At 36.3% G+C, this 21,305-nt stretch overlaps 1 pseudogene; it reads left to right on the forward strand.

The window, feature by feature from the left end:
• Positions 1-2,291: 2,291 nt before the first annotated feature.
• LOC140516053 (nucleosome assembly protein 1-like 1 pseudogene) lies at positions 2,292-4,251 on the forward strand (annotated as a pseudogene).
• The last annotated feature ends 17,054 nt before the right edge of the window (positions 4,252-21,305 follow it).

Consider the following 21,305-nt stretch of genomic DNA (forward strand, 5'->3'; position numbering starts at 1 on the left):
CATTTTGTTTGAGTAGCTTGTGGCATTTCTCTCAGATGGTGGGTAACCTTTGAGAGAAAAAAGACCATCCTGTCTATCCCTATTCCAGCCACTATGAAACAAATTCGAGTGTTTTTAGGCATGACTGGATTTTGTCAGCTCTGGATTCCTAATTTTGGTTTTATTGCTAAACCCCTTTATGACCCTACTCAGGTCACTGACTCAGACCAGGCTAAAGCTTTTGAGACTCTGGAAACTAATTTGCCCACCACCCCAGCACTAGCCCTGCCCAATTTAGAAAAACTTTTCACTCTGTATGTTGATGAAAGGAGAAGACAGGCTTTGGGAGTCGTAACCCATTCCTTAGTACCTGACCCCAGGCCAGTTGATGTTTTTATTTACTCAAAATATGTTTTCCTTGTTCTGTATGCCCATGGAGCAATCTGGAAAGAAAGAGAATATCTGACAGAAAAAAAAACTGCCCTATCAAACATGCCCTTCTATGTTTTGGCCTTGCCACAGTCTTCTTTAATCCTCTCCAGGAAAAATATTTTTTTTCTTTTTACTTCTCTCTCTCTTTTGAAACTGTTTCCTTTTGAATTGCCAATGATAGTGTTAACCCTTTTTCTCCTCCCCCCTGATACTTTAAATACACTTGGTCTCTGAAAGTGGGAGGATAACTCCTTGGTCAAACTGGGAAACTCAGGCAGCGGGGAAGTCGACTTTTGAGAAAGTTTCCCTCCCTAGTACGATTTCCTCAGAGGTTTATGCCACCCCTTTTATGTTGGCCACCCCTCTATGGGCTACTCTTTCCATCTCAACACCTTGCTTACAAGTGTATCTGGAACTTTACATGTGTTCCAAGGGAGCACCTTTGACCACATCCTTCCCCCTACTCTCCTAGTAGGTTTAAGGCACAATGCCACAGCTCCTTCTAGTTACAGTACTCTTATGGATCTCTTAAAGATACCCCTCTCAACTGGGAGCTTAATGTGATCCTTGGGGCACCCAAATAGACCATAATAACTGTGCCCCCAAATCTTCTTCATGGTTCCCATGGTTCCTGGCTTTGTTCTATACTTGCCCCTATTCTTATTGCTTTCTTAAATTCCTTGCCAGATTTGTCTTTTTCAGGGTGCAAGCCATCAACTTCCAGATGACGGCCCAGGCTCTATACCAACCTGCAACTGAATCCAAGGTCTCCAGCCCACGGGACCCGGCACCACCCAGGTTCTGGAGTCTGACCCCTTGAATAGGACCCATTGTGTCAGGGCCAGCTCTACACCCCTTGCCAGCAGGAAGCAGTTTTAGAAGCTGAGACTTTCGCCCCTTACCACAAAAGAATTTGGGTTCCATCTGTTGGAGGGGGAATAATGAGGTACAAGCCCAAACCAAGACCTTTTTCTCTTGGATCAGGAAGGCTTTTGTTCCATTTGTCTGAAGGGCCCTGGAAAGTCTGGCCTTGAGAGGGGACTCCTTGGATTCCCCTTCCATTTCTCCCAGCCCAGATACTCCCTATCTTCTATTTAGCATTCTTTTGATATTCCTCCCTCTGATCCTATTACCAGCCAGTCCCATCAGGACTGTCCCTGGGTTTAATCTATCAAGACCATCCCTGGAACCCCATACTACTTGGTGACACCTGGATTCTTCCCTCAGTCTTTTCTTTATTTAAATTCCATCTCACCTCCATGAAGGCTCTCAGATTCAGTCCAGCTCAGACTGTCTAGCTGAGATTCTGTCTGGCCTGCTTGTTAATATAAGCGTTAGAAATGCTTAAGCTCCTTAAGAGTCAACCCAATATGGCGAATCTTTAATAAACTTTTTCTTTGGCTTTAAGAAGGCTTATGTTGAATTCCTTCGAGCAAGACCTGGAGTGTCAGTGTTTTGGGGTACAGCACCCCAACATCAACACTTCCAGGATCTCTTCAGCTGGAGATTTGCTTCACTTCATCGTTCTATGGGTTCTGCAGCTCCAGAATTTTAGAGTTATTTTTTACAGGTATTTGACTGGGCTTGGCGGGAGTGCTCTAGAAAGTTCGTGCTGTTACTTCGCAGTCTTGGCTCCACCTGTCTTCTTAATTTTTAAGATTTCTACTTTGTTGTTTATATGAGATTCTTGATTTGCTCTTTAGATTTTTTTTTTTTGTTGCATGCTCAAATCATTGATTTGTTCTTTGGTTGTTGTTAATTAGAGCATTTAGAGATATAACTTTCTCCCTCAGAACTACTTTTGCTGCTTTTTAGCGCCATCTGCTCGGGGCGCCGCCTCCTTCTCCTCCTCCTCCGCCTCCTTCGTCTCCTCCCGCCGCCCTGAGTCACAGCCTGTGCAGCTCTGGCCGCCTGGTCCCTGCAGCAGTCGCGGATCTCAAATATTCAGAATTCTTGCAACATGGCGGACATTGACAATAAAGAAGCTGAACTCGACCAACAAGATATGGAAGATGTAGAAGAAGTGGAAGAAGAAGAAACTGGTGAAGATGCCAACAGCAAAGCTCGGCAGTTGACTGTTCAGATGATGCAGAATCCTCAGATTCTTGCAGCTCTTCAAGAAAGATTGGATGGTTTAGTAGGAACATCAACTGGATACATTGAGAGCTTGCCAAAAGTAGTTAAGCGACATGTGAATGCCCTCAAAAACCTTCAGGTGAAATGTGCACACATAGAAGCCAAGTTCTATGAGGAAGTTCATGCTCTTGAAAGAAAGTATGCTGTTCTTTACCAGCCACTTTTTGATAAGAGAAGTGAAATTATCAATGCAGTTTATGAACCTACAGAGGAAGAATGTGAATGGAAACCAGATGATGATGAAGAGATTTCAGAGGAAATGAAAGAGAAGGCTAAGCTTGAAGAGGAGAAAAAAGATGAAGAGAAAGAAGACCCTAAAGGAATTCCAGAATTTTGGCTGATTATTTTTAAAAATGTTGATTTGCTCAGTGATATGGTTCAGGAACATGATGAACCTATTCTGAAGCATTTGAAAGATATTAAAGTGAAGTTCTCAGATGCTGGCCAACCTATGAGTTTTACATTAGAATTTCACTTTGAATCCAATGAATATTTTACAAATGAGATGTTGACAAAGACATATCGCATGCGGTCAGAGCCAGATGATTCTGATCCCTTCTCCTTTGATGGACCAGAAATTATGAGTTGCACAGGGTGTCAGGTAGATTGGAAAAAAGGGAAAAATGTCACTTTGAAAACTATTAAGAAGAAACAGAAACACAAGGGACGTGGGACTGTTCGAACTGTGACAAAAACAGTTTCCAATGATTCTTTCTTCAATTTCTTTTCTCCTCCTGAAGTTCCTGAGAGTGGAGACCTGGATGATGATGCAGAAGCTATCCTTGCAGCAGACTTTGAAATTGGTCACTTTTTACGTGAGCGCATAGTCCCGAGATCAGTGTTATACTTCACAGGAGAAGCTATTGAAGATGATGATGATGATTATGATGAAGAAGGTGAAGAGGCTGATGATGAGGAAGGGGAAGAAGAAGCTGATGAGGAAAATGATCCAGAATATGATCCGAAGAAAGATCCAAACCCAGCCGAGTGCAAGCAGCAGTGAGCCGTGTGTGCTGTGGCCTTGAGGATTACTGCACTGTCCCAGCCTAAACACAACTAGTAGTTACTTTTACAGCCTTATGTTTTGTATTTTCTTGGTAGAATCAAGTAAACAATTTTTGTTAAAAAAGGAAAAAAAGAAAAAATGAACGTTTAAGAACCAGTTCAAACTATAGGTTCGTTCTACCTAGCATTTTAATAGTATAATTTCTGCCGGATATGTAGAATGCAGTGAATCCCCTAACGCATGTCCATTGCTACATAGTTTGGTTCTTGTGAAGTCTTTTGTCATGTAGCTATTAGACTGCAGCTGCGAAAATTATCCAAACTGTTATGTGAGACCAATATTGGTTTAGAAAAAAGAAATCCTTCTGAAGAACCAACCAAAGTATTTTTTCAGCCCAGTAGTTGAATGGGTTTAAGTCTGCTTGCACTAGCTGTGCCTTCATTACTTTGTTAGAGAAATGCAGTGACTTGTACTAACTAGGAGACAAAGCATTTTGAAATTTGATTTGAGAAGAGACTAGTATACGGTTAAGAATTTCCAGTAAGACCACATCTAATGTTCGTTAACTGTCTGCTTGTTTATGGATTTTTGTATTTTAATGTGACATAGTGATCTACAAAGAAACTTAGTCATCCTATTAAGATTATTGTTTACCACTGGGGTGTGAATAAAACCTAGTATTTTCAGAAAAAAAAAAAGAACTACTTTTGCTGTAACCAATGTATTTTGGGATGTCATTTCATTATTGTTATTATATTTAATGAAATTTTTGTTGGTTTCTAAAATTTATTCTTTGACCCAACAGGTTTTAGGATTATGTTATTTAGTATCCAAATACTTTTTAAAAAAAATTTCCTCTATAGGAAATATATGTATTGAATGTAATTTTATTGCATTGTGATCAGTAAATGGTATGGTTAAAATTTCTGATTTTCTACATTTTTTGAAGAGGCCTTCTTGCCTTACTTTTTGAGCAGTTAATATATAAATTATGTATATTCCTTTCTTTTCATGTTCACTAATTACCAGAAATCTGTCTTAAATTTTTCTGAAGTTCTATAAAGATCCTTAACTTCTTTCTTGTTTATCTTAGTTATATTTATCTCTGTTTCAAAGGAGTACATTATGTTCTTCCACTCTTGTAGTTTTACTTCCTATTTTTCCTTATAATTCTCCTTATAGTGCTTTAAGTATATATTATGCTATTAGGCAATATATATATTATATATGATATTAATGTCAATTCATTATCTTTGATGTCTTGAAGCACAAATTTCTCTTCTCTCCTTCTGTTTTGTCTCCCTTTATTGTAGTTTTATCCAAAATCATAATTGCTACTTCTACCTTTTTGAGTTTTACTGAAGCACTGAACCCCCTTTTTAACTGTTTGAATTTTTGAGTTTCTTGTAAGCAATATTTTGTTGGATTCTATTTTCTAATGCAATTTGCTGTACTTTTTTACTTTATGTGTCCATTCCACTCATTTTTCAGTGTTATGAATATTAAATGTATACTCCTTTCAATCCATTCCTCTTGAACTATTTCATACTCTTTGCTTCCACACTCGTCTTTACCAATAAGAAGGTGATATAAGAGAGGAAATTTGCTTTGTGATATTGAAATCAAACAGCTTGTTTCCTCTCTGTACTTCTTCTTGCCTCCTTACCCCATTCCTCATCCCAGGTTTTTATTCTTTTTTGCTTTCCATTTAATTTCCCGCTTTACATCTATTTTGCCAGTATTCTAATGTTCCCTTTTACTCAGATGTAAGCTCCATCCTATTTTCCCTAGTACACTGATGGCTTATTTTTGGAAAGGTTTCTGTGCATTTCTCTCTTGGGCTGACCTTTTTTGCCTGTTGTCCCTGCAGGCTTTTGATTGACTCATTGTGTTAGCCTTGGCTGGAAAAATGCACTTAATGTAGTTTCTTTTTCAAGTTCTTGACACTCTATCTGGTGTTCTCTCTTCATCCTTATTGGAGTACTTGACAGAAAGCTAGGTGTTTCTGCTCCAAATCTTTGCCAAGCAACATCAGGGGAAAAAACTGCCATAGTTAAGATTTGTGGTATTAGGATTCCCTCATCTCTATAAACATTTCTATACTCCCTACACAGACTACCCTGAAACTTTATAATAATTTTATGTTATTTTGGAATTTTCTAGCTTTTATGTTCCAACATAGTTGTCTAGTTTACTAGTAGCTATTTTTCCATCAAAAAGAATATTCTTATTCATCTATATAATATGATACTATACTTGGGGGGGTGGGGAATGAGAACAACTTTGATTGCTCCAATTTTACAAAAATAAAGCAATTTTTATGCTCTTTTATCAGAAATTCAAAAATAATTGCTAATGCAGAAACAAAAGCACTGGTTAGATTCCTTTGTAGAAAAGGTCCCTTATTTTTCTATTTTCCATATTAAGCCTTAATATTGCAAATCTTGGGGATACTCAATTTGTGTAATAGTAGCTCTGTCTTGCTAGCTGTGCCACACAGCATGATCATACTTATTAAATGGAAATAAAAGACATTCACCTAAAACCCCTTGTTCATTTAGATTTTTCTTTATGTCATTATACCTTAAAAATCTATTTATTATAACTAGGAATCTTAATTTTTTTAAAAAGAGAAAGTAGGAAGATCAGATAAATTATCCATTCTCTACTGAAGCTTCTTCTATACATTTGCTTTGCAAAGTTTCGTCAATAAAACTGTGATTCGACTCACATTTATTTTTGTAAAATTTGTATTTCACTGTTTAGATGATAAGGACTAAGGAATAATCTGTTCCTGGTCATGTAAATTTCTGGGTGGAATATTTATCAAAGATTGGCTGTGGTACAGTGGATTCTCTTTTTTTTCTTTCCTGGTACCCCATCATCTGAATTTTTGAGATTGATCCTGTGTTCCTTGACTCCTAAACATGCTGGCTGGAATATGTTTATTTTAAAATTTGAAGTAAATTAAAATATGACACTTTGAGAGGATTTGGAGAGAGAGTTTTATGATGTCCCTAGATATAATTGGAGACAATCAGGCATACTACAAAGCAAGAATTGAAAATCATTTCTACTCCTAGAATAATACTAATGCCAACAATAATAATAATATAGGAGAATGGCAAATTTCACTCCCTCATATTGTTTTTTTTTTTGGATCTCTTTTTGAGATCTATTCATTGGGATCTTGAAGTCTGAGTTGTTTTTTTTTTGCTTTTTTTTTTTTGGTCACTATGGACTTTAATGTTTCCCACAATCATACCCTACAGCAACTTGATAAAATGCCAAAAGTATATGTTGTGTAGTGTCTGTATAATGCATTTGTTGTCCTGTCAAATGTAAAAGGAACTGTTATACTTGTATTTTATATGTAAAAAGATAAACATGCAAAATACCTGCTCTCAAGAAGCTACTACTTAAATTGCCTGGGATGAAAGCAGAGTGGGATGTATAAGGGATAAAATAAATTTGAGTTTTCAGGTTGAAATCCAGTATTTTTGTCTGTTAAGATAAAAAACAATGAAATAGATTTGATCCCCACATGGTCAGTTGTTCATTGACCCAATCCTTTCCATGCTAAGTCATCAGTTCACAAGTAACTGGAAGTTCATTTCAGTCTGAAGATGAAGCCATTGAGAGGAGGTAGCTGCTATAGTAGAAAACCTACTGTCTCTGGAGTTAGAGGATCTAGATTCAGATCCCCACACTGAGGCTTACTGGCTTTGTGGTCTTGGATACATGGTTGGCCCTTGTTTTCCTTAACTGTAGTACAGAGGGTCAGACTCAATGGGCTCTGAGGTCCTTTTCAGATCTAGACTTATGGTCCCATGGTTCTATATTGGCAAGTGGTAGTAGGCAGAACTTATTATTCACTGCATTTTATGTGTTTTGAAGAATAATAAAGTTGGTTAAACTTTAATAAGAAGTTGTTCTCTAACAAATTACATAGAGTAGAAGTGTTTTCTTTGGTAATTATGGTAAATGGGATGCCTTACCATTTATAAACAACTGAATTAACTCTGTCCACATTAAAAGGATATAGTTTCCCAGCTGATTCCTGTTTCTTCAAGCATCAAGGGGGAAAATAGCTTCTTATCTTCAAAGGTTATTAATTGAGAATTGTGTAACCTGCAGTTTGAGGTCATTATTGTAATTTAGATATACAATTAGATATACAGTACTAGAGACAAAGAAAGAACTTGCCAGAGGAGATTTTTCTTTTATAGCCCCAGGTGACTACATTAGCTTCCTCCTGAGTGTAAGAGATGAAATGGCTTACTATCCTAAGCATAGTGCTTAAGGCTATTTATAGGACAATTGCATTTTTGAGCAATATGGTTATTCAAGCTCTTCATCTTATTTATGTAAGATTTTATGGAATATTGAGCTTTTTATGATAAGCTGAATGATCACATTATTTAAGTTTTGGTTGGTTTTAAGAACTGTTTCACATTGTCCTTTAGAAATTGTGCACATGTGTAAGTGTATGAAAACTGAACTTTGAACTTGCTGCCCATTTGTACTGTTTTATAAAATATTCTCTGACGTTACCCGTTCTGAATGCATTTCAGGTGAGTTATGGAGAGGTTACCTTCCACTAAGACACTGACCTTGTATCACCATTACTTCTCTCACCATGGGAAAACAATTCAGCAAAATCGCTATGGAAAGAAAAAGGACAAATTAGGAATTCTGGCATTTAGACTGTATTCCTTTTACATTTACAATGCAGAAACTTTTTATCATCAAAAGGGTATTGCATTTGATAGGTTTTAAAAGTTATTTTGTCTTCAGAATGTCTATTTCTTGAGCCCTTACTGGTGCTAACTGCTAATTAATTTCTTAAAACATGCATAATTACCCATTATGAAATAATACATAATATTGTTATATTATTGATTATATAATATAATTGTAATACTATTAATTAATATCTTTAACTAACATTTATATAGCCCTATGAAATTTGCACAGTACTTTATGTACCTCATTTGATTCATGTGGACTACAGACTGTTCAGCCTAGATTGTTTGAAGTAATATTTCATATAATTGAATTATATGGCATTTGTTGGGGACTTTCTCCTTGCCTTTAAGGAGTTTGAATTCTAATATAGGAAAATAACATATGGGAAAGTAGCCAGAGAAACGTTTTGAACAGGAAAGTCTGAGGGAATGGTGAGTATAATCATAAAGCAGTGGATTAATGTGGAATGGTAGTATTGTTATGATATTTGATAGCCTCCTTTGGTGAAAGCTGTGATCACGGTAGTGGGAATGATCCACCTAGAATAATGCTGCATTTAACCCTTAGTTCACCCGTTTTATCTGGATTGACAGAACACAGCAGTCATAACAATGTAGAGTTGTAGAGAGTTTTTTGTTAGTGTAAAGATTTTTGTTGTGATTTCCTCTTAAGAGACTGAAATCTTCAGAATGCAGTATACTAGAGTTCTTCCTTTCTCAGTAAAATTTTATATTTTGAGGGAGAGTGGAAATTGGGAATGAGAAAAGAGTAGATAGATAGCAAGGCATAGTGAATTAAGCACAGTCCTTCTCTGTTTCTGTATTTTTTTAATTTTAATTTTTTTATCAATTAATTTATTTTTAGTTTTCAACGTTCACTTCCAGAAGATTTTGAGTTCCAGTTTTCTCCTCCTATCTCCCCTCCTCCCACCCCAAGACACTGGACATTCTGATTATCCCTTCCCCCAATCTGACATCCCCTCTATCACTCCCCTCCCTTCTATCCCCTTCCCTTCTATTTTCCTATAGGGCAAGATAGATTTCTATACCCCATTGCCTGTATATCTTATTTCCCAATTGGATGTAAAGACAATTTTTAGCATTTGTTTTTAAAACTGAGTTCTACATTTTTGCCTTTCCTCCATCCCCACCCCCTCTCATTGAAAAGAGAAGCAATTTGATGTAGATTTTGCATGTGTAGTCATGCAAAACACTTCCATAATAGTCATATTGTGAAAGACTATATTTCCCTCCATCCTATCCTGCCCCCCGTTTATCTGTTCTCTCCTTTGATCCTGTTTCACATCAAAAATGTTTGCTTCTGATTATCCCTCCCACCATTTGCCCTCTTTTCTGTCATCCCCCTCTCTTATCCCTTTCCTCCATACTTTCATGCAGTGTAAGATAGATTTCCATACCCAATTGAGTGTGAATGTTATTTCCTCCTTCAGTCAAATCTGATGGGCGTAAGGTTCACTTGTTCCCTCTCACCTCCCTCCTCTTCCCCTCCACTGTAAAAGCTTTTTCTTTCTTCTTTGATGTGAGATACTTTTGTCCATTCTACCTCTCCCTTTCTCCTTCTCCAATTATATTCCTCTCTCATCCCTTAATTTTATATTTTAGATCTTAACCCTACATATTCAATTCACCCTGTTCTCTCTCCTCTCTCTCTCTCTCTCTCTCTCTCTCTCTCTCTCTCTCTCTCTATATATATATATATATATATATATATATATATACGTATATATATATATGTATATATATATATGTATATATATATGTATATATATATATATATATATATATATATATATATATAGACACACACACACACAAATGTATATGTATGTATGTATTCCTTCCAACTACCCTAATACTGACAAAGGTCTTATGAGTTACAAATGCCATCTTTCTATGTAGGAATATAAGCAGTTCAACTTTAATAAGTCCTTTATGATTTCTCTTTCCTGTTTACCTTTTCATGATTTTCTTGAATCTTGTATTTGAAAATCATATTTTCTTTTCAGTTCTGGGCTTTTCGTCAAGAATGCTTGAAAGTCCTCTGTTTCATTGAATGTCCATTTTTCCTTTGAAGTATTATACTCAATTTTGCTCAGTGATTCTTGGTTTTATTCCTTGCTTCTTTGACCTCCAGAATATCATATTCTAAATCCTCCAATCCCTTAATAAATCTTGTGTTATCCTGATTTTTTCTTTCTGGCTTCTTGCAATATTTTTTCCTTGACCTGGGAACTCTGGAATTTGGCTAAAATATTCCCCTGTTCTGTTTCTATAGAAGGCATCACCCTTCTTTCAGTCCCTAAGATTTGTATTCCTGAACTTATACTTGACTCTTCACTCTTCTTCACTCCCCATATTCAATCAGTTGCAAAATATTACCCTTTCTACCTCTACCGCATCTCATTTTCTACTTCTCTTTCCGCAGAGGGTGATCACTATAATTCAGCCTCTTAACACCCCTTAACTGAACTACAACACACTATTTCGTCTCCCTGCCTTAAGTTTTAACCTTACTTCAATGCAGCTGCCAAAATGATTTTTCTTAAGTGTAGATCTGACTTTGTAACTCCCCTACTCAGTAACCATAGAATTTTCCTCTTGCCATTTGGATAAAATATGAACCTTCATGTTTAACTTCTCAAACTTTCCCTACTTGGATTCAGCCTGTATTTCCAACCCTATTGTATATTACTCCCCTTCCTGCTTGCTGTGATACCACCAAATAGACCTCTCTGTCTACACCTCATGAATAGCATGCATGGTGAATAGGGGGAATTCAGAGAAACACAGGAACAAACACTTTGTATGAACTGATGCAGAGTGAAAAAAGCAGCACAAAGAACAGTATATAGAAGTACCACAATACTTTGATTTAGTGGGGATTAACGTGAAGTCTACAACCCTCACAGAGTCAGTGGCAAGATTTCAGGGGGTCTCTGAACTTGGATGGAAAAAATATTTTCTATAACCTCTAGTTTATCAGAAATTTAGCATTTTTTCATTTATGAATTTTAAAAACGTATTATTCTGAGAAAGGGCCATAGTTTTCTCGAGACTTCCAGAAGTGATCTGTGACAAAAAAAGGGTTCTAATCTGGTTTCAGAAGACTTATTATGGAAAATCTTTCTTGTGAATGTAGTTGATAGGCTACAGATGTGGATTGCCTTAAGATGCTACTGCTTTGTTTTTACCTAATAGTTTTATTTGTTCTGAGATATCGAGTTTTGGAAGGAGAATATTGAGAAGTGATAGTGATACAGAAATAAAAATGCATGGCTAGAATATTTTGTTTGAATAAAATAAAGGGTTTTTACTACCTCATTGTTGTGGTTCCTTCCATCACTAAGCATTTATTTATTATAACAGTCTGGCTTATCCTTCCACAAGTTCTGTCTCTAATCCTGATTCCATCTTCATCTGGACAACCTAGGGTGGCAAGCCCCATTCAGACTGGAGCTGATTTTTTGTTGTTTTTTGTTTAGTTTTGTTTAGTTTTTACATTTTTCTCAATTATATGTAAACAGCAATTTTTAACATTCATTTAAAAAAAATTTTGAGGTTTGAATTCTCTCCCACCTGCCACTCCCTCTTTGAGAAGGCATGCAGTGTCACATAGATGCTACATGAGCAGTCGTATAAAACATTTCCATATTAGCTAAGTTGTAAGAGAAAATAGACAAAAACAATAAAGAAAGTAAAAAAGTATGCTTCATTCTGCATTCGGACTCCATCAGTTCTTTTTCTGAAGGTGGATAGCATTTTTCATCCTAAATCCTTTAGAATTATTTTGCATCATTGTATTGCTGAGAATAACCAAGTCATTCATGTTGATGTATTGTATGTTGATCAACATACAATATTGCTGTTGCTGTCCATAGTGTTCTGGTTCTAATCATTTCACTTTGCATTACTGTGTGTAAGTCTACCCAGGTTTTCCTGAAAGCATCTTGCTCATCATTTCTTATAAATATTACTCTGTTGCAATCATATATCACAACTTGTTCATCCATTCACCCAAGTGATGGACTTCCCTTCAGTTTCCAGTTCTTTGCCACCACAAAGAAGCTGCAATAAATATTTTTGCACAAGGTCCTTTTCCTTTTTTAAAAATTCTTTGGTATACATACTTAATAGTGGTATTATTGGGTCAAAGAGTATGCACAGTTTTATAGCCCTTTAGGCTAAATTCCAAATTGCTCTCCAGAATCATTAGTTTATATTTCCACCAACAGTGCTCCAATTTCCCCACACCCATTCCAAGGTTATCATTTTCCTTTTCTTTCATATTTGCCAGTCTGATAGGTGTGAGATGGTATCTCAGAATTGTTTTAATCTGCATTTCTCTAATCAGTAGTGATTTAGAGCATGTTTTCATATGACTATGGATAGCTTTGATTTCTTTGTCTGAAAACTGCCTGTTCATGTCTTTTGACCAACTATCAATTCAATTGGAGAATGGTTCATATTGTTATAAATTTTACTTAGTCCTCTTTTTATTTGAAAAATGAATCCTTTATCAGAAATATTTTCTGTAATTCCGCCCCCCCCCCCCAGTTTCTGCTTTCATTTTAATCTTGGCCTCTTTGGTGTTATTTGTGCAAAACCATTCTAATTGAATGTAATGAAAATTATATGTTTTACATCCTGTAATGCTCTCTATCTCTTGTTTGGTCATAGCTTCTTCCCTTATCCATAGATCTGGTAAGTGAGTTATTTCATACTCCCCTAATTTGCTTATTGTATTACTTTGCTGTCTAAATTATGTACCCCTTTTGATCTCATTTTGGTGTATGTGGTGTGAGATGTCGGGGTATACCTTAGTTTCTACTAAATTATTTTACAGTTTTCCCAGCAGCTTTTGACAAATACTGAGTTCTTGTCCCCAAAGCTGGGATCTTTGCATTTATTGAACACTAGATTACTGTGGTCAGTTTACTACTGTGTATTGTGTACCTAGTCCATTCTACTGATCCACGACTCTTATCTCTTAGCCAATACCAGTTTGTTTTGAAGATTACCACTTTGCAATACATTTGAGATCTGGTACTGCTAGGCCACCTTCCTTCACATTTTTTCCCATGAATTCTGTTGATATTCTTGACCTTTTGATCTTCCGGATGAATTTGGTATTATTTTTCCTAGCTTTGTAAAGTAATTTTTGATAGTTTGATTTGCATGGCACCATTATATGTGAATTAATTTAGATAGGATTATCATTTTGATTATATTGGTTCAACCTATCCATGACCAATGGATCTTTTTCCATTTGTTCAGACCTGCCTTTATTTGTATGTAAACTGTTTGGTCATTGTGTTTATATAGTTTCTAGGTTATCTTAGCAGATAGACTCCAAATATTCTATATTGTCTACAATTATTTAAATGGAATTTCTCTTTTCATCCCTAGCTGATGCTAGACTTTATTGGTAATATATAAAAGTCCTGATGATTTATATGTGTTTATTTTATATGTTGTGGCTTTGCTAAAGTTGTTCATTATTTTTGGCTCGTTTTTTAGATGATTCACCAAGTATACCATCGTATCATCTGCAAAGAGTGATAGTTTTGTTTCCTTATTGTCTATTTAATCCTTCAATATCTTTTTCTTCTCTTATTGTTATAGCTAACATTTCTAAAACAATATAGAATATGGTGCTGATGGGTATCCTTTCAACACTTATCTTATTGGAAAGGCTTCTGGTCTGTTTCTGTTACATACAGTGCTTGCTCATGGTTTTAGATAAATATACCTCCATTTAGTATTATGTTTTCTATTGTGTTTTAATAGGAATGAGTTGCATTTTATCAAACATTTTTCTGCATCCATTTAAGTAATCATATGATTTTTGTTGTTTTTCTTATTGATATGGTCAGTTATGCTGATAATTTCCTTAATGCTGAACCAACCCTGCATTCCTGGTATAAATCCCCGTCTGCTCATAATATTATGATCTTTGTGATATATTGTTATAATTTCCTTGCTAGTACTTTATTTAAATTTTTTGTATCCATATACGTTAGGGACATTAGTCTATAGTTCTCTTTTGTTTTATTTTTCTATATTTCTGTTAGAAAAGGAATTTGAAAGGATTCCATCTTTGCCTATTTTTCCAAATATATGATATAGTATTAGAATTAATTGTTTTTCAAATAGTTGATACAATTCACTTGTGAATGCATTTGATTCTGGGGATGTTTTCTTAGGTTACTGAGTGATGTCGTGTTCAATTTTTTTCTAAAATGCAGTTATTGAAATTTTCTATTTCTTTTGTTAATCTGGGAAATTTCTGTTTTTGTAAATATTCGTCCATTTCATTTAGATTGTCAGATTTATTGGCATATAATGGGGTAAAATCACTCCTAATAATTGTTTTAATTTCTTCTTCATTGGTAGTGAATTCATTCTTTTTATTTTTTATGCTGCTTATTTGATTTCCTTCTTTTTATAAAATTAATTTTATTTTTTTTATAAGACCAATCCCTAGCTTTATTTATTAATTCACTGATTTTCTTTTAGTTTTATTAGCATCTCCTTTGGTTTTCAGAATTTCCAATTTGATGTTTAATTGGGTATTGTAAATGTATTCTTTTTTTTTTCCAGTTCTGCTCCCAGTGCCAGCAAAGGTTCCCCTGTAATCTCCTTCTGAGTAATTGTCTAACCTCCTTACCCTCTGAGGGCTAAGAGCTCCAGAGGTCACTGCAGCTGATTCAGTCACACACACACACACACACACACACACACAGACACAGACACAGACACAGACACAGACACACACAGACACACACACACACACACACACACACCTCCCCCAAGGTGTGCTGATGCCTTTCCTAGCACATCCTGCTGCTGGCCTGGTGCTGGCCTACCCAGGTGTGGCCTCTATAAAACTGTACTCCACTCTGACCCCATTTCACTCTGACCCCAGTGAGACAGACCTTTTGAGTCAACTTTGTAAATTGTCTTGGGCTAGAAAATTGTTAAAGTTATTTAACCCCATCCTGTTGTTGGTTCTGCCACTCCAGAATTCCTGTCATACTGTTGAAAGTGAAAAGAAAGGGTGAAAATATCTGTTTAAAGGGCAGTAGACAAGGGTTATTGAACGTTAGCTACCTGTACAGCTAATATACTCTAAACTATTCTACAAGAGAATTTTACCTTCTTTTTCTCTGCTTGACATTTGAAATTTAATATTCCTCTTCTTCATCATGCTTATAGGTTGGGAGGAATAAGAGCACAGGAAATAGTTTCCTCCAAGAGTTGTAGCTCAAGACATTAACCTCAAAACTCCTTATATTTCACTTCATCTGAAATCTGGAAGAAGATCATGGATCTAGCAAGAAAGGAGAAAGAAATACGCAAGTTGCTCACAAGGTACATTTAAAAGGGCTTTCATTTCATGTCACTGTTATTTCTTCTTTGTTGTTGTTTTACACATATTTCCACACCACAACCAACTTTAATTTGAAATGTTGCTTGTGTGTTGGAGAAAATGGTGTTTACTTTGAGTTGAAAATGCTAGTGTATCTACCAAACACAGTTTGTGCATATTGTCTCTCCTGTTAGAGGGCTTTTTGTGTCCTTAGCACTTAGAATTTTGCTTGACACATTGCAAACAGTTAAGTAATGCTTATGGACTAACTGAACACATCAGTCTAACCTCAGAGCTCATTTAACAATGAATTTGTAGGAATCTAATTTTCTTGTTGAGGTTTCCAAAGGGAGTACATTAATAAATAAGGAAACTGAAAAATAAGAGACCAGGAGACTCATACTAAAGTTTTTTTTTTTTTTTTGTGAGCTCGAGTTTGAGAGAAGTTATTTGACATTTAAAGGATGATATTAAACCATGCAAGTTGTAATGAAATTAGCCCCTTTATCTAGACAAGGAAAAAGAACCTCTTCTATATCTCTCCTCCTTTTCACATGTGAACAAACTGCCTACACTTATTGCATTCACTTCCTCTCATCTCATTCTGACTATGAAACCTGGCTTCCAGCCCTTTCACTCAATTAGATTGACCTCTTTCTAAGGTACTCTCTTATTTACCAAGTCTATTGCCTTCTTCCCATTTCTTGACTTCTCAGCAGCACTTGTTACTGTTGACTACTGTTTATTGAACATTCTCCTCTTTTTTGGGGTGACACTGCTCACTCCTAGTTCTTCTACCTGCCTAGATACTTATTCTAACTCTCCCTGGATCCACGTTCTCTCCTCTTCTTCATATGTGGGTATACCCCAGAACCATTTTTCTCCATTATCTCTCTTGGTGACCTCATCAGCTTTCATAGGTCCAGTTGTCATCTCTATGATGTCTAGACCCAAGTGTCTAGCTGTATGAACTTGGACTCCAGCCCTATATTCCATAATGTGTATTAGACATTTGCAACAAGATGTCTATAAAGGTCTTAAACATTGCATATTTAAAGCTGAACTTATTATCTTTCTCTCAAACCTCTCCTTTCTCTTTAACTATTTTCTATTGAGGGCATCACCATCTTTCTAGTCACTTAGCTTTGCAACTTCAGAATCATCCTCAAATCTTCATTTTCTTCAACTTGACCCTTTCTCCACATCCAGTCATTGGCCAAATCTTGTTGATTCTGCCTTTCCAAACATCTTTCACATCTATTTACTTCTTTCCATTCATGTGGCACCCAGCCACGTGAGCTATTAGGCACCATTAATGATTGTTTGGACTATTGGAATAGCCTCCTAAATGGCCTTCCTCTCTCTCATCCATCTTCTACACAACTGCCGAATCGTTATTCCTAGAACACATTTCCAGGCATGTCCATTTCATTGACTCCTTTATCTTCAATTCCTTTATTCCCCTCTCCTTTAGATGTTTATGTTTTCCTAACCTCTAGCCCCAGATCACTCTCACCTGACCCCTGTTACTACCCCAGAACTTCTGAAAACCATGCAACTGAGCTGAGGCTACTACAAATTTATATTATTTGATCACAACTTGATTCTCACTCCTCTGTAATTGATTTTCTGTCCCACTCCCCACATCTGCTGTTCTGCCTTCTCTCTGCAAACCTCTGACACGTTGCCCTCCCTTGTCCTTATAGCTGTGAAACTTGTCTCAAACGTTATGGAATAGTTTACTTTATATCTAACCTTTCACCTAGACTTTTATAATAGCCTACTAATTCATCTCCTTGCCTCAAGACTGTTTCTTTTATAACCTGTCCTCCACACAGTTGATAAAGTGATTTTCTTGAAGTGCAGATCTGACCACATCACTTCCCTTATTCCATAAACTCCAGTGGTTCCTTACTGCCTCTAAAATCAAATATACATTCTCATAATTTAAGGATTCCTATCAGTTTTTCCACCAGAACACCTTCATGAATGAGATGTTAGGCAAACAAGATTTCAGGGAAGGGTAAAGATCATACATGCTAGAAACACCTTTGGTTGTGTTTACTTGTGGCTTTATTACTACCTCTGTACAAATTAAGAATCACAGGCAGTGTCTGACTGAAATCAAGCATGGACATTTGACAATATCTCAGTGTGTGAATAAATAATTTTTTTCAAGTATGATTTTCTCAGTCCCTTTTCAGCAACTCATGTTTTTGTGGTGATTTTTTCAACATTACCATGGTATGTTTATATAGGATAAATATGGACTAGCCACACTAGGTATGTTCCAAATCCTCTTGGGCTTTTCATTTACCCAACTGATATGTGTTAGGTCATTCTTTTTATGTCTCCAACTGTGAGAAGTTCTGGGAATACAAAAACAAAACAAAAGCACAACCAGTCCCTGTCCTCAGGGTACTTACATTCTAATGAATATAAAGGAATGAAGGAGTAAATGGGCATCAGTTTTTAACTGTGTGCTAAGCACTGTGGATGCAAGTAGAAAAGGTAAGACGTATTTTCTGCCCTAAAACAATAAGCCTTTGAAGATAGTGACACACTATAATGGTGTAACTCCCAAGCATTCAGGCCCAAAGAGTCTCATCTTTCTAAGGTACCATACACCCAGAATGTGAGTGATATTATGTCTGTTGTCATATTACTGCCCTCATGGTCTCAACTTTCTTGTCTGTAAAATGAGAAAATGGCAATTTGGCAGAGTAGGAAGAAGCCCTATAGCCCTGGTTTGCCCCTCCCCCCAACAACTCCAACAGTGATCAAAAAATATCAGACTGAGTAATGATTGGGAAATTAAAGAATAAACAATAGTAGGTCATCTTTTGAACCCAAGATCACAAACTCAACCTATAGGCAACTCACTAGGATAGGAATTATGGAACAGTGAAGGGCTGGGATCATAGATTCAGTGACCAGAGCTCTGAGGTAGGCCAGCAGCACAAGAATGTTTAGGACAGATCTGTAATTAGATCCTGACTAGGGCCAAGAGAATAACTCAGTATCTGGAGCTGGTTACTGATTCAACCCATGGCCTAACCCAATAGCTAGGGTTCTCAAAGAGGAGTCAGGAGCATAGACTAAGCACCTAAAGAATTTGGCTAGGCTAATGGGAATTGGCCAGAGTGGATTACAGAGTCACTCCCTGGCCTATATCATAATTCTGGAGACCAAGATTGGGGACTTAGTGCCCAGAACTCTAATCAAGATCTTTCAGAGCAGATTGTGGGCTTTGTTCACTGCCCAGGACAGCAGTATAGAGGGAAGAGAGGGTCTCCCAGAGCATCCAGTATTGTAGATACTCCCCAGGGTTCCCAGATAGACCAGCAACACCTGGTTACCCAGAACACTTTGCCAGAAGAATGACTAAACAATAAAAATAACTATCTATTATGGGTTCAAGGATGTCTAAGACGTAAACTCTGAAGATGAGAAGAACTCTAAAAGAAGTACAAACAAAACTACAAAGGAAGAGAGCATAGCTTTTCCACAATTGCAATTCCTATGAGACATGATACTACAGTTTTAAAATGTATTTAAATGGCATTAATATAAATGAAATGAGAATAAGAGTAGGAAATTTTGGAAAACAGTTGAAAACTATGGAGCAGAGACTGGGGAAAAGAATTGGTAGCTTAGCTCAAGAGGTACAAAATCTTAACCAAGACGCAGAGTCTTTGAAAACTAGAATAGACTACACAGAAGTTAATACTGCATAAACCAATATTAAAGTTAGAAGACTGGAAAAAGAAGATATACAGTATCTCATATGTAAAAACAAAACTACTCTTTTCTGGAAAACAAATAAAAGAGAGATAATTTAAGAAATATTAGATCATTTGAAAACCATGATGGAAAAAAAGCATAGACATCATATTTCAAGAGACCATTAAAAAATTGCCTTTATCTTTTAGAACCAGATGGGAAAGTAAAAACAGAAAAAAATCTGCTAGTCACTACAGTCAGAGTTCACATATCAAGGAGCAACAGTTCACATCACATAAGATTCAGCAGTTACCACACGAAAGGAGAATAGAGCATAGAATACAAGATTCTGAAAGGCAAAAGATATAGCCTTATAACCAAGAATAAATTATTCTTCCGAATCTGAGTTTTCTCCTGCAGATGGGAAAAAATGGACCTTTATGGAAATAAAAGATTTTTTAAAATTTATTTATTTTTCAGCTCTTAACATTCACTTCCACAAGAATTTAAATTCAAAATTTTCTCCCCATCTTTCCTCACCCCCCACCCCAGGACAGCACACACTCCATCCACCCCTTTCTCCAGTCTGTCCTCCCTCCTATTACCCACCTTTCTTCCATCCCTCTTCCCCTCTATTTTCCTGTAGGGCAAAATAGATTTTTATACTTCATTGCCTGTATAGCTTAATTTCCAGCTGCATGCTAAAACCACTTTTAGTATTCATTCTTAAAGCTTTGAGTTCCATAATCTCTCTCTCCTTCCCTCCCCACTCACCCTCACTGAGAAAACAAGCAATTCAATAAGTCATACATGTGTAACAGTGCAAAGCACTTCCATAATAGTTATATTGTAAAAGACTAACTACATTTCCCTCTGTCCTGTCCTGCTCTTCATTTATTCCATTCTCTCCCTTGACCCTGTTCATCTACAGTAGTGTTTGCTTCTGATATCCTTTTCCCCAATTTGTTGTCCCTTCTATTATCTTCCTTCTCCTTTCCCCTTCCCCCCTGCCTTCCTGCAGGGTAAAATACATTTCCATATCCAATTGAGTGTGTTATTCCCTCCTTAAGCCAAATCCTATGGGAGCAAGATTCAATTATTTCCTTTCTTCTCCCCTCTCTTCCCCTCCATTGTAAAAGCTCTTTCTTCCTTCTTTTATATGAGATGATTTGTTACATTTTTCTTCTCCCTTTCTCTTACTCCTAGTACATTCCATTTGACAGTAAATTTTATTTTTTTAGGTATTCTGCGTTCATATTCAGTTCAACCTGTGCCCTCTGTCTGTGTGTGTATACATGTATGTACATATACATACATGTATGTATATATGTATATGTATACACACATATACACACATGTACATATACGTACCTACATATATATATAATATTCACATACATACTCATATAGCCCTATGTGTGTGTATGTGTGTGTGTGTGTGTATTCCCTCTAACTTCCAAGCCCTTTGATCCCTTAGTGTAGAAGCTGCTAAATCCTTTGTTATCCCAGTTGTATTTCCACAATACTTAAACTGTTTCTTTCTGGATGCTTGTAATATTTTCTCCTTGACCTTGGAACACTGGAATTGAGCTACAATATTCCTAGGAGTTCTCCTTTTAGGATCTTTTTCAGGAGGTGATCAGTGAATTCTTTCCATTTCTATTTTATCCTCTGGTTCTAGAATATCAGGGCAATTTTCCTTGATAATTTCTTGGAAAATGATGTCTAGGCTTTTTTTTGATCATGGTTTTCAGGTAGACCAAAAGTTTTTAAATTATCTCTCCTGGATCTATTTTTCAAGTCATATGTTTTTCCAATGGAATATTTCACATTGTCTGCTATTTTTTCATTCTTTTAGTTATGTTTTGTAATTTCTTGGTTTCTCATAAAG

Source organism: Notamacropus eugenii, chromosome X (genome assembly GCF_028372415.1).
Source record: "Notamacropus eugenii isolate mMacEug1 chromosome X, mMacEug1.pri_v2, whole genome shotgun sequence".
NCBI classification, from domain to species: domain Eukaryota; kingdom Metazoa; phylum Chordata; class Mammalia; order Diprotodontia; family Macropodidae; genus Notamacropus; species Notamacropus eugenii.